Source organism: Bos taurus, chromosome 21, assembly GCF_002263795.3.
Source record: "Bos taurus isolate L1 Dominette 01449 registration number 42190680 breed Hereford chromosome 21, ARS-UCD2.0, whole genome shotgun sequence".
NCBI lineage: Eukaryota > Metazoa > Chordata > Mammalia > Artiodactyla > Bovidae > Bos > Bos taurus.
The window spans coordinates 12,871,817-12,886,128 of NC_037348.1; positions in this window are offsets into that span (position 1 = coordinate 12,871,817).

A 14,312-nucleotide genomic window follows, 5' to 3' on the forward strand; every position below is an offset into this window, starting at 1 on the left:
CCATTCAAGTCATTGACCTTATACAAAATTTTAGGGGCCTCAAGTTCAGAATGCTGGTCTCAGGTTCACCGAGAATGACACCCAGGTCCTCCTGCACTCAAAGTTTCACCATGCCTTTTTATATTTTTCTCTAAAATAGTCCCCCAACCAGGGATCAAACCTGGGCCTGTGGGGGTAAAAGCCTGGAGTCCCAACCACTGGGCAGCCAGGGAATTCCCTATTGAAGTATAATTGATGTACAGTATTATGTGTTACAGGTATACAATGATTCACAATTTCTAAACTATACTTCTTTTATAGTTATAAAATATTGGCTATACTCCTTGTGCTGTACAATATATCCTTATAGCTTATTTTATATATAATAATATTTGAAGCAGAAAGCTGCCCTTTTGCCATCTGACTGGGACTTGGGAGTTGGTGCAGGATTTCAGAGAGTTCTGAGTCTGGAGGTCTAAGTTCGACTAATAAAACTGAAACTGATACTCACTTAACATCTCACTTTGGGAAAGCCCTTCACCAACTCCCAGCGGCTTCAACTTTCCAATAGTAATTCGCGGATAGGGGCTGAATGATCATTAAACAATAATGGTGATTAATGAAGGAAATTTTAGAATATAATCGCAAATGGAATAACTACACTCCATCCTGTTTTCTCTTTTGAATTTCTTTGGGATTTTTGATCTATCTTAGACTTCCCTGGTGGCTCAGTGGTAAAGAATTTGCCTACCAATGTAGGAGACGTGGGTTCAACCCCTGGGTCGGGAAGATCCCCTGGAGAAGGAAATGGCAACCACTCCAGTATTCTTGCCTGGAAAACCCCATGGACAGAGGAGCCTGGTGGGCTACAGTTCATGTGGTCACAAAGAGTTGGACATGACTTAGCAACTAAACAACTTTATCTCAGTTATCCAGTAATTGTAAGAGTTACTTTTATTGAGCGATGCTGTGTGCTAGACCCAGGTTTCCATGAAAATTCCCCTCCTAGTTCTGTGATCATGTAGCCAATACATGCAAGAGTTTGAACCTAGTTTGGTCTGAATCTAAAAGATGTGTTATTAAGCATTGCCTTTGGGTAATGCTTCGTATAGGTCTCTGGGAATAGCATGAGCCCTTTGACTATTTGTGTAGTTAGCAGGTATGCATTAAAGATTACTATTGCTGATGGTAAACCGCCTCTGCTACAGCCTTCTTAGCGTCCTTTAAGTGGCAATGATTACTTTTGGTAATGGCTTCAAGGTAATACCTGAAGCCATTCAAGTGATCGACCTTGTACAAAATTTTAGGTGCCCCAGGTTCAGAATGCTGGTCTCAGATTACCATGACTGATACCCAGGTCCTCTTGCACTCAAAGTTGCTCATCCTTTTTCATATTTTTCTCTAAACTAGTGCCCTTACCAGGGATCAAATGGCCTATGGCAGTAAAAGTATGGAGTGAAGTAGCTACTTTTCCTTGTAAGTAAAGACTGGCTGTTTTCTGGGTCTTAATGGATAAGGCTACAGCTGCCTCCCACAGGAAAATACCACTGACCTTACACTGGAACTTTCATCCTTCTTTACAGCTCTATGAAGACCTTCGGTAGGCATCCCAATGTCTTCATCAAATTTCATCTCAGTTTGCAAGATTTCTTCCTTGCATTTTTGAAATAGTATCAATTATTTTCTACATTTATTCATTTAGTACACATCATCAATCAGGATAGACACTGAGAATACAGAGATGAGTAAAATAAAATGCATACCCTTATTATAGGATAATTTTCCCCAGATGATAAATTGTAACTCCTCTACAGATGTCAAGTGACCATGTGTTCGGAGATTTTTATTTAACCGTTTATTAATAAGAGGAGCCTGCTAAAATGTTACAACAGTTAAAAGAGAAAAACCAAAGCAATAAATAAAACCAACATGGATGTTGGCTTGCAAACTGGACCCCATACACAGAGGACAGGCCACATCACAGTGGTCGCTAGCATGTTTAATAAGCAAGGGAACTTGTCTTGGGTGGCTACAGATCCAGTGTACTATCTCCTTACCTGCCTGCCTTCTTTCTTTATGGTCCAACCATAAAGAAGGCTGAGCACTGAAGTAGTGATGTTTTCTAATTGTGGTGCTGGAAAAGACTCTTGAGAGTCCCTTGGACAGCAAGGAGATCAAACAGGTCAATCCTAAAGGAAATAAACCCTAAATATTCTTGGGAAGGATTGATGCTGAAGCTGAAGCGCCTTGGCCATCTGATGCGAAGAGCCTAGTCATTGGAAAAGACACTGATGCTGGGAAAGAATGAAGGCAAAAGGAGAAGGGGGTGGCAGAGTGTGAGATGGTTGGATGGCCGTGAACTTGGGCAAACTCTGAGTGATAGTGAAGGACAGGGAAGCCTGGTGTGCTGCAGTTCATGAGGTTGCAGAGAGTTAGACAGAACTTAATGACTGAACAACAATAGCAGCAACAACCACCTCCGTGCCAGAATCTTAAAAGTTTATATAGAGACCTTAATGGGATTCAGAATGTCTCAGCAACACCTTATTCTCTCAAGGTTACATCCTTGAAAATGGTTCCACTATGGGAATGATGGGCAGAGCTACAATTCAACAACAGGGGAGCTATGAGGAGCCTCTGTTTGCCCAGGTCCAGCTCGAGGGTCAACTTGTGGTCACATACTCTCAATGACCTCCTCCAACAATGGAGTCAAAAAATCTTGAATTTACAGTTGGATACAAAACCACCTTTTCCAAAGGTGAAGGGGAGAGTGACCCCTCCACTGGACAGAATTAATTTGCATAACTCTACAGAAGGATCTGGAGAAGGCAATGGCACCCCACTCCAGTACCCTTATCTGGAAAATCCCATGGACAGAGGAGCCTGGAAGGCTGCAGTCCATGGGGTCGCTAAGAGTCGGACACGACTGAGCGACTTCACTTTCACTTTTCCCTTTCATGCATTGGAGAAGGAAATGGCAACCCACTCCAGTGTTCTTGCCTGGAAAATCCCAGGGACGGGGGAGCCTGGTGGGCTGCCGTCTATGGGGTCGCACAGAGTTGGACATGACTGAAGCGACTTAGCAGCAGCAGCAGCACAAAAGGATCACTTTGCATTGCTACGAATTACCTAAAAATAATCAAGTTATAAAATAGATCAAGGGCAGTGAGAGGCTAATATCAGATAATGTGGAAGGATTTGCTATAGGCAGTGCAGAGTTTTCCATGGAAACATATTTTTTGTTTCTTTTCACCCTAATGAAAAATATCACTATCTTGTGACATTCATTGAGTACCTGCGAAATACACCTAGGCGCATTGGAAGATTAGCTAGTAGAACCTAATGTGATTAAAGCACAATTTGGATAAATGTTTAAAGTCCCTACTAAAAAGTTGGAAAAGTTGGGATTTATTTATGTTATATCTAATGATGCTAAATGGCTTCCCTGGTAGCTCAGACAGTAAAGAATCTGGCTGCAATGCAGGAGATCCATATTTAATCCCTGGGTCAGGGAGATCCCCTGAAGAAGGGAATGACAACCCACTCCAGTGTTCTTGCCTGGAGAATCCCACAGACAGAGGAGCCTGGCAGGCTACAGTCTATGGGTCTCAAAGAGCTGGACGTGAATGAGTGACCAATACACACACACCAATGATTCTAAAGACTACTTTCAACCTATAGAACACTGCCTTACAAGGAAATCAAGCTGTAATGGACAGAACAGTTGTGTAAACATTAACCATATGCTATGCGTTACATTGGATGTGTTTGCACACAGGTGTAAGGGCACAGAAAAAAATCCATTGTTGCGTTTTCCCTGTGTAGCTCTTCATGTCACATAGACTTGGTGGAGGCTTACATTTTTCTAAAGGCTTTCCTTTTTAAATTCAAATTGCTTGTTAGTTTCACTGGACTTTCCAGCTTTTCTTTTGGAAGCCAACAATGAAATTTACAGCAGAAAAGGCAACGATTTAAGAACGTCATCTGCTTAGATAATTTTACCAGCTTCATTTATTCACCCATCATCCTTGTCAGCTCTAAATATTTTCTTTTTAGACACTTATTTCAACAAGGTACAAACATCCTTTCTCAGAAATATTTTTGAGCTTTATAATAGATTTCTATTTAGGGTAACTTTCACAGAACAGTTGCAAAGGTAGTACAGAGTTCCTGAACACCTTCCATCCTGATTCCCTCATTAGCTGTCACAACTCCTCCATCTCTGGTCTGTGACAGTTTCCTGGTTTTGACCTTCACAATCTTGAGGAGTGCTGGCCAGGCGTGCTTAGAACATCCTTCAGTCTGGGTTGGTCTGTTTTTTTTTTTTCTTTTGATTAGCTGTTGTTGAGTCACTAAGTTGTGTCTCACTCTTTTGGGACCCCATGGACTGTCAGTGATAGCTTATGGTGAACAATGTCAGATTCATGATCTCTGAAGAAGATTTAGCTTTGGGACCAGGAACCAGGCTTGATCGCTCAAGAGCTTTTGTGTAGCAGTGTTTTATTAAAGTATAAAAAGGACAGAGAAAGCTTCTGACACAGACATCAGAAGCCGGATGGAGAATGTCCCACTTGCTAGTCTTATCAAGGCCTGATATACTTTTACCAGACCTACTCCCACAGCATAAGTCTTAAGATAACAAGATTAGTCAGAAGGTTCCTATTAAGAGGGAGAAACATGTCCTCAAGCAAGATACATTGTCTTTATATAATCATTAGTGCAGAGCTTAAGGAAAAATATACCCTTGAACCATTCAGTTCAGTTCAGTCCCTCAGTCGTGTCCGACTCCTTGTGACCCCATGAATTGCAGCACACCAGGCCTTCCTGTCCATCACCAACTCCCGGAGTCCACTCAGACTCACGTCCATCGAGTCAGTGATGCCATCCAGCCATCTTATCCTCTGTTGTCCCCTTCTCCTCCTGCCCCCAATCCCTCCCAGCATCAGAGTCTTTTCCAAAGAGTCAACTCTTCGCATGAGGTGGCCAAAGTACTGGAGTTTCAGCTTTAGCATCATTCCTTCCAAAGAACAGCCAGGACTGATCTCCTTTAGAATGGACTGGTTGGATCTCTTTGCAGTCCAAGCGACTCTCAAGAGTCTTCTCCAGCACCACAGTTCAAAAGCATCAATTCTTTGGTGCTCAGCTTTCTTCACAGTCCAACTCTCACATCCATACATGACTACTGGAAAAACCATAGCCTTGACTAGACGGACCTTTGTTGGCAATGTAATGTCTCTGCTTTTGAATATGCTATCTAGGTTGGTCATAACTTTCCTTCCAAGGAGTTAGCGTCTTTTAATTTCATGGCTACAGTCACCATCTGCAGTGATGTGGGAGCCCAGAAAAATAAAGTCTGACACTGTTTCCACTGTTTCCCCATCTATTTGCCATGAAGTGATGGGACCAGATGCCATGATCTTAGTTTTCTGAATGTTGAGCTTTAAGCCAACTTTTTCACTCTCCTCTTTCTCTTTCATCAAGAGGCTTTTTAGTTCCTCTTCACTTTCTGCCATAAGGGTGGTGTGATCTGCATATCTGAGGTTACTGATATTTCTCCCGGCAATCTTGATTCCAGCTTGTGCTTCTTCCAGTCCAGCGTTTCTCATGATGTACTCGGCATAGAAGCTAAATAAGCAGGGTGACAATATACAGCCTTGATATACTCCTTTTCCATTTGGAACCAGTCTGTTGTTCCATGTCCAGTTCTAATTGTTGTTTCCTGACCTGCATATACGTTTCTCAGCTCTGGGCTTAAAAAAGTTAGTCTTAAAGACTGTTGTCATAACAACTCAGGTAAAAAAAAAAAATGTCTTATGTGACTAAGACAAACAAATATAGAAAAAGATGATTGTCCTTTTCTCCTCCTTGAGAGCCCTTGACCCCTTCCTCCTTGAGGGCCCTGGACCCTTATTCACCTACCTAAGAATTAACTCTCTCAGTGGGATTCCCAGGCAAAAATACTAGGGCTGTTTGCCAGGGGATCTTCAGACCAAGAGATTGAAACTGCATCTCCTGCTTGATGGGCAAGTTCTTCATCACTGAGCCACCTGGGAAGACTTTTGATTAGACTGGGATCTAGTTTTTGGTTTGTGGGGTTTTGCATGTGTGTGTGTGACACAAGTGAAGTCCCTTTTTTCGTCACATCACATTGGGAGTTGTACAGGATAGTGTGAGTGATATCCACATGATGTCACTGGAGCTGTTAACCTTTATTACGCTGTAGTTTCTCAGAAATTTTAAGAATAACTGTGGGTCTTGTGTGAGTACTTTATCACTGCTGTGAAGAGTCTGAAGTTTTGGAGCTGGGTATCCTTCTCCCCTCTGCACTCCGGCGTTTCCACTGTATATGAGTCAGTGACCTGGCATGCTCTACTGTCAATATCCGTCTCCAAACAAGAAAGGACAAGAAAAATCATGGCCCTATTAGATGGTGCTGGATTTACTCTTGCACAAGCCAGAGCAGGAAGAACGCTCAGGCTTCCAGTAATCTGCAAGGAAGCTCTGCTAAGTCATGCCTCACCCCTCCTCCAGCAAGTCCTATAAAGTGTGACAGCAAGTGGGGCAGAGGCACAGCCCCATTACAATGACATAAAAGGCTAGGCAAGCTTCAAAATTAGAGACCCAGCTGTCTCAGGGACTCAGCCCCTCCCAGTCGTTTTGGACTCATCCTGTGGTTCTTGGGGCTTCCCAGGTGGCACTAGTGGTAAAGAACACACCCGCCAATGCAGGAGGCATAAGAGACCTGGGTTTGATCCCTGGGTTGGGAAGATCCCCTGGAGGAGGAAACGGCAACCCACACCAGTATTCTTGCCTGGAGAATTCCATGGACAGAGGAGCCTTCTGTCCATAGGGTTGCAAAGAGTCGGACACGACTGAAGCAGCTTTGCAAGGATGCAGCATGTTACCCATAGGTAACATGTTCTGTTGCTCTCTTTTCAAGAGTGAAAGGATTACATCTCAGACAGACTCTCTTTCATGAATTCATATGGCAAAGGTGTTTCTAAAATACATGCACAATGATCTAAAAATCATCTCTTTTTAAGGCTCATCTTGTTTTCTTATATGGCTATACATAAGCAGTTTTTCTTTATAGAGATGCCAGATTTTAAGGAAATAAATCTCTGTATGCATGAATCTTTTCATATAAAACAGCTCTTTTACTTCTAGGTAAGTTTAAGAGAGCATAAGGAAGACAGGGAAGTAAACATATATTTTTATTTGCTTATTTTACAGGTGGTTTAAAATAGGCTCTGCCAACTTCCTCTTAGGAGAAACACCAAAGGAGGCTGAATGCCCCATATTAAAGGAATATACTTGAATAATTAAAGTTTGGCATTAGGCTGCTGTCTTCTACTCCAGGTCCTCACAGGCTGAAGCTCAGAGGAGGGAGGGGCCAAGGATTTGCAAATGACAAGGATTTGTTGCCAAGGATTATAGATAGCTTCACTAAGGGACACAAATCCCAGTGGTATCTACAGATGGGCTTTCGTTGCATTTGCTGTTTTAATTGAACAATAGAAGACTTGTACAGAACCATTTAACTATATCTTAAAATTTTAAAAAAAGTGTTTAGTGAGTCCCCTAACTGTTTCAGTTACAGAGACTAATTTAGAAGGAATTGTCAAAGCATTCTTTCACAGTAAACTTGAAAATCAGTTTCACAGGGTTTGAGTGTATTAAATATGTCACTATTAGAAATGGATCCTACAGTGGTATTTGCTGTAAGTCCTACAATTAAAAAATTGAGATGTGGTTGATACATAATACATGCTTCTTAAGTATACCTATTAAGGGGCTTCCCTGATGGCTCAGCAGTAAAGAATTTACCTGCGATGCAGGAGATGCAGGAGACATGGGTTCCATCCTCGGGTTGGAAAGATCCCCTGGAGGAGGGCATGGCAACCCACTCCAGTATTCTTGCCTGGAGAATCCCGTGGACTGGGGAGCATGGTGGGCTACAGTCCACTGGGTTGCAAAGAGTCAGACATGACTGAGCGTCTGAGCATGCATGCACACATACCTATTAAGGTGCACAATTCAGTAAGTTTTGATCTATTTATATATCACTGCAATCAAAGCTTGAATGTAGTGTCATCCCCAATATTTCCCTGTGCTCCTTGGCAATTCCTTCCTTGCTTTCTATAGCTATAGATTAATTTGCATTTCCTAGAGATTATGAAATGGAATCACACATATATTTTATCTGGTTTCTTTTGCTCAGGATTATTCTTCAAGATTCATCCGTGCTAAAGTGTCTACCAATAGCCAATTTATTATTGCTGAGTTATTTCCGTGGTATGAATGTACTACAGTTTGTTTATCCAGTTACTGATGATGGACATTTGAGTTCTTTCCAATTTATAGCAATAACAAATAAAGCTGCTATGGACAATCGTGTGCAAATATTTGGCAGAACGTGGGCTTCGTATTTTCTTGACCAAATAGCTAGGAGTAGACTGAATGGATCTTATGGTACATGTGTATTTAATTTTTAAAGTAATCTCCAATTATTTCCCAAAGTGAAGGTACCGTTTTGGGGGTGCTGTGCTTGGTCCTCGTTGCCGTACGGGTTTGCTCTAGTTGCATGGGGAGTGGGGGCTACTCTCTAGGTGCGGTGTGCAGGCTTCTCATTAGTGTGGAGCTCAGGCTCTAGGGAGCTCGAGCCTCTTTATTGGCATGTGGGCTCCAGTAGCTGTGGCTCCCAGGCTCCAGAGCACAAGCTCAGTATTTGTGCCCAGCATGTGAGATCTTCCTGGATCAGGGATCGAACCCGTGTCTCCTGCGTTAGCAGGCTGATTCTTTACTACTGAGCCCTGGATATACCATTTCACATTCCCAATGGAGGTGTATGAACACTCCAGTGTTCTCTACCTACTTTTCAGCACTTGATATGGTTTTAGAATTTAGCCGTTCTAATAGGTATGCAGTGGCTTTTCTTTACATAGTCTTAATGGCTTGCAATGTTTAGCATGTTGGCATGTACTAAGCGGCCATTTACATAGCGAGTATGATAAAGTGTTTGAGCAAGTTTTTGCCCACTTACAAAATTGTGTTATTTGTTATTGTGGAGTTTTGAGAGTTCTTCATGTATTCTGGATTCTAGTGCTTTATCAAATCTAGGTTTTACAATTGTATATTTTTTCACCCAATAGTTAATTGAAGAGCAGATATTTAAATTTTTAATGAGATCAGTTTAAAAAATAATTTATTTATAATTATGCTTTGATGTTGTATCTAAAAAAACTTGCCTAATCCTAGGTCACAAAGACTTTCTCCTATGTTTTCTTCTCAAAGTTTCATAGTCTTAGGTTTTACACTTAGATGCATGATCAGTTTTGTCTTAAATTTTTAGTGTGTGTTAAGGATCAGTGTTCTTTCGGTATTTATTTTGCATTCATATATCCACTTTTTTCGGGTTTTTCTTTCTCTACTGAATGATTTTACAGTTTTGTCAAAAACCAGTGGTGCACATATGTGTCCACATAGCTCTCTGGGTTCTATTGTGTTTCATTGATCCATTTGTTTATCTTGATACTAATACCAAAATGTGGATTTCTGGAGCTTATGATGAGCCCTAAAATTAGGAGGTGTTAGTGCACCAAATTTATTTTTCTTTTCCAAAGCTGTTTTAGACGTCTAGGTTCTTTGTATTTGCATATGAGTTTAAGAATCGACTTGTCCTTTTTACAAAGAAGTCTGCTGAAATTTTGATTGGCATTGTTCTAAATCTATAGGTCAATTTGGAGAGAGCAACAGTTTAAAATAATTGAGTCTTCCAACACATAAATAAGAAAATATGTCTCTATTTTTTAGATCTCCTTTAATTTCTCTCAGTAAGGTTTTGTGGTTTTCATGATACAAATCCTATACATCTTTGGTTAGATTTATCCCTAAATGTTTCAATGTATATGTTATTCACTGTATATGCTATTGTTTTTTAAATTTCAATTTTTGATTGTTTGTTGTTAGTATATATATATGTGTGTGTATATATATATACACACACACACACACGTGTGTGTGTGCTGTGCTTTGTCGTTCCGTCATGTCTGACTCTCTGCCATCTCATGGGCTGTAGTCCACCAGGCTCTTTATCCATGGGATGCTTGAGGCAATTATACTGGTGTGGTAGCCATTCCTTTCACTAGGGGATTTTCTCGACTCAGGGATTGAACCTGGGTCTCCTGCCTTGCAGGTGCATTCTTTAACATCTGAACCACCAGGGAAGCCCCCACTCCCAAAAAATGTTTGCTGGGCCTGCAAAGACCACGGGACACAGAGAGGAATTTAACAGACAAGGTCCTCCCCATCTGCACGTCTAGTTCATACTATGAACGCTCAGTTTCTCAGTTGTGTTCAACTCTTTTCAGCTCCATGGACTGCCCACCAAGCTCCTCAGCCCAAGGAATTATCCAGGCAAGAATACTGGAGTGGGGTGCCATTTCCTCCTCCAGGGGATCTTCCTTACCCAGGGATTGAAACAATCTATTGCATCTCCTGCATTGGCAAACAGATTCTTTACCACTAGCACCGCCTGGGAAGCCCATAACTACATATATTAATATACATATACAGAGTCAATTAAGTTTTTCACATAGACACAGGTAAATACATATGCGGAGTCAATTAAGTTTTCCACATAGGTGGAATCACCCAGGAATTAAAACTGTTTTTCCTTTTTTTTCAAATTGGGTAGATTTTATTTCTCTTCTGGTTTTATTGCATTGGAAAGAGTCCCCTGTTTCCTGTTGCATATAAATGATAAGAGCAGACATCTTTCTTTGCCTTTTCCCAGACTTAGAGGAGCAACATTCAGTGTTTACCATTAAGTGTGATGTTAGCTATAGAATATCAGGTTGAAGAAGTTCCCTTCTAGTCCTAATTTGCTGAAGGTTCCTTAAGCCAAGAATGGATGTTGAATTTTGTCAGATGCTTTTTCTGCATTTATTGAGATTGTTCCTTTTTTCTTTTTAAATTGATCAACATAGCTGTCTATATTCATTGGTTTTCATGTGTTAGACCAACCATGCATATCTGGATAAACCCTTCTGGTCATAGGCGGTTATCCTTTTTATATATTGTTAGATTCAGTTTGTTAAACTTTGTTTAAAAACTTTTGCATCACTGAGCATGAAGGATATTAATCAGTTACCTTCTTTTCTTTTCTTATAATGCCTTTGTCTGGTTTTACTGCCAGGGTAAGGGTGACCTCATAGAATCATTTGGAAAGTATTAGTTTTCTATTGCTGCATAAAAAATAAGTGCATGCTTCATGGTTAAAATGATCTAATTTATTAGCTCAGCATTCCATCATGGGCTGGCTGCATACTGTCCTTGTCTATCACGAGACTGGAAGCAAGATATTGCCTGGACTGGGATCTTATCCAGAGGCTCAGGGGGAAACCTCAACTTCCAAGTTCATCCTTTCTGTTAAGATTCAGTTCCTGCAGTTGTAGGACTGATGTCTCTGTTTTCTTGTGAGATGTTAGACAGGCCACTCTCATCTCCTAGATGCTCACCATATTCCTTGCCACATGCCCTCCTCTATCTTCAAGCCAGCAACAGTGCATCAGGTCCTATTTCTGTTCCAAGTCTCTCTGATTTCTCCTCTGTGACTTGCCTGGGAAACATCTCTAGCTCTAAAGGCCTGCCCAGATAATCTTCCATCTTAAAGTCAACTAATTCAGCACCTTGATTGCATTCTGTCACAGTAACGCCTAGATTATTGTTTGAATAATTGGGACAAGGTGTGTGTATACTAGGGGGCTGGGAATCTTTAGGGCCACCTTGACATTCTGTCTACTATAGATAGCTTGTGCACACATGTTCTTACAAAGTTCATTTCTCTTAGGCAGCATAAAGGTGGATCTTGCTTTTTTATTGAAACTAACATTTCGCTTTTTAGTTGGAATGTTTGGACTATTTATATTCACTGTGATTATAGATATAATTCGATTTAAATTTGTTATCTTACTATTTGTTTTCTATTTGTCCCATCTGTTCATTGTTCCCTTTCTCTCTTTTTCTACCTTCTTTGGAATTAATTGAATATATTATTGTAATTCCTTTTGGGTCATTTAGCTGTACTATTTATTTTGTTATTTCAGTCATTGCTTTAAGGTTTGTCTTGAACTTATACAGTGTACCTTCAAGTGATGTCATACCATAGTACATGTGGTATAAAACCTTCCACTTCTAGCCTCCTGCCTTTGTGTTATTGTTATACTTTTTATTTAATAAATTGAACAAAAGTAAACGTAAGAAGGAATGAGGTAGGCAGGGAAGGAAAGAATGAAGGAAGGAAGGAAGAGTGGGCAGGAAGAGAGGAAAAAAACTATAATCACTTATCTGCAATTATAAAACACAAGAAGCTTTGCAAACCAGAACATATTTATGATGCACATTACAGCAATATCTGAACTAATCTGAGTTGATTTGGTGGCAAAGCTTGATGTAAAGTGACATGAAGCTAGTTTTGGCCTCTCTCACTGTTAGTGTAATTATTCATATATTTTGCCACAGAAAGTTGAGTGGAAAGAGTTCAGAGTCAGGCCTGAACTGCACTCCTTAGAAAGCCGGCTTGCAAGGTGGTGCCTTGACTATCATCTGGGAACTTGGATTCAGGAGGGTGCTTCCATTCCATCACAGGTGAGTGGCTTACTTGAACAGTAAGTTCCATGGAATCCCAGTTCCCAGATGACAGTCAAGGTACCACCTCGCAAGCCGGCTTTCTAAGGAGTGCAGTTCAGAGCACAGTAAGTCACTCATGTGTGGTGGAATGGAAGCACCCACCTGAATCCCAGTTCCCAGATGACAGTCAAGGCACCACCTTGCAAGCAGGCTTTCTAAGGCGTGCAGTTCAGGCCTGACTCTAAACTCTTTCCACGCAACAGTGAACTGTTCATGGAAACCATGTGGTGTGTGCTGAATATCTGTTTAAAAAAATCTGTTTTTTCCCTCCTAGGAGTGGAACATACTCCTAGGTATGTGCTGGGCAGAGGGTGTTTATGTGTCGAGTCCCCAATAAAAACCCTAGGCACTGAGTCTCTAATGATTGTATGTGAGAGATAACATTTCACATGTGCTGTGTTTTTTTGTAGCTGGAGAAATTGAGAACACGTGCTGTGTGACTCGACCGGAAGCTGATGCCTGGTTTCCTCTGGACTTTGCCTCTTGAGCCTGTTCCCATTGCTGATTGTGCTTTGTGTTCTTTTGTCTTAATGAATCGTAGACATGGGCATGACTATACGCTGAGTCCTGTGAGTCTTACTAGAAAATCGCCAGTCCTGGGGGTGGTCCTGGGAACCCCTGACATGAAAACGGATGTGACTGATTGTGGGGTGCTTCTCTAGAGTTTGCTGGGATTGTCATGTAGCATATGCTGCATGTGCTGTATCACTTACCAAAAATCCCCAAATTCCAAATTCGGAGTTCCAGTGTATGTGAACTGTGATTTTGGATACTAAGGTTGTATAACCTTGTCCACAAACACACATACAATAAAATAAAATATAAATAGTTTACACATGTATTTGAGATGGGGCTTCCCTGGTGGCTCAGTCGGTAAAGAATCCACTTGCAATTCAGGCGATTGCCTATAGTGCAAGAAGCATGGGTTTAATCCCTGGGTTGGAAAGATCCCTTGGGGAAGGGAATGGCAACCCACTCCAGTATTCTTGCCTGGGAAATCCCAGGGACAGAAGAGTGTGGCAGGCTACAGTCCATGGGGTCACACAGAGTCGGACACAACCGAGCGGCTAAACCATCACATAGTTGAGATGATATACTCATCCTTTCCAGGGAGGATAAACCATGACAACTTAAGCCCAGATGATGATGAAAGAAGCGCTAGTGATGTGATAATAGTAATAACAACAACAATAGCAGCAATATTTCTTAAATGTTCATGCTCAGTGTCACACACTGTTTCCAGGCTCCATAATAACTCAGCAAAGTACTATAAAAAAGCATTATATTATTTTATAGTGTATGTTTCAACTCCTTTTTTTTTTTTCTGTTGAAAATAAACTAAGGCTCAAAGAGGGTATGCAGTGTGACCAACATCAAAAATTCGCAAGGTTTGGGGACGGGATGTCAACCTAGGTTCACCTGGCTGGGTGTCTGAGACCTAATCACAATACCACAGGAAGAGACTCTGCTCTCTACAAACCTCATTTCCTTGTTTCACAGACTCAGCTCCCTTCTGGGATCTCCACTAGCCTGTTCCTTGAGTTTATTGACAGCAGCGCACACAGACCACTTGCTTCCCTCGGTGCTGCTCGTCGGCAGCAGAAGAGGTGCTTTCGTGTTCCCTCGCTGGGCTTTGCTCCTTC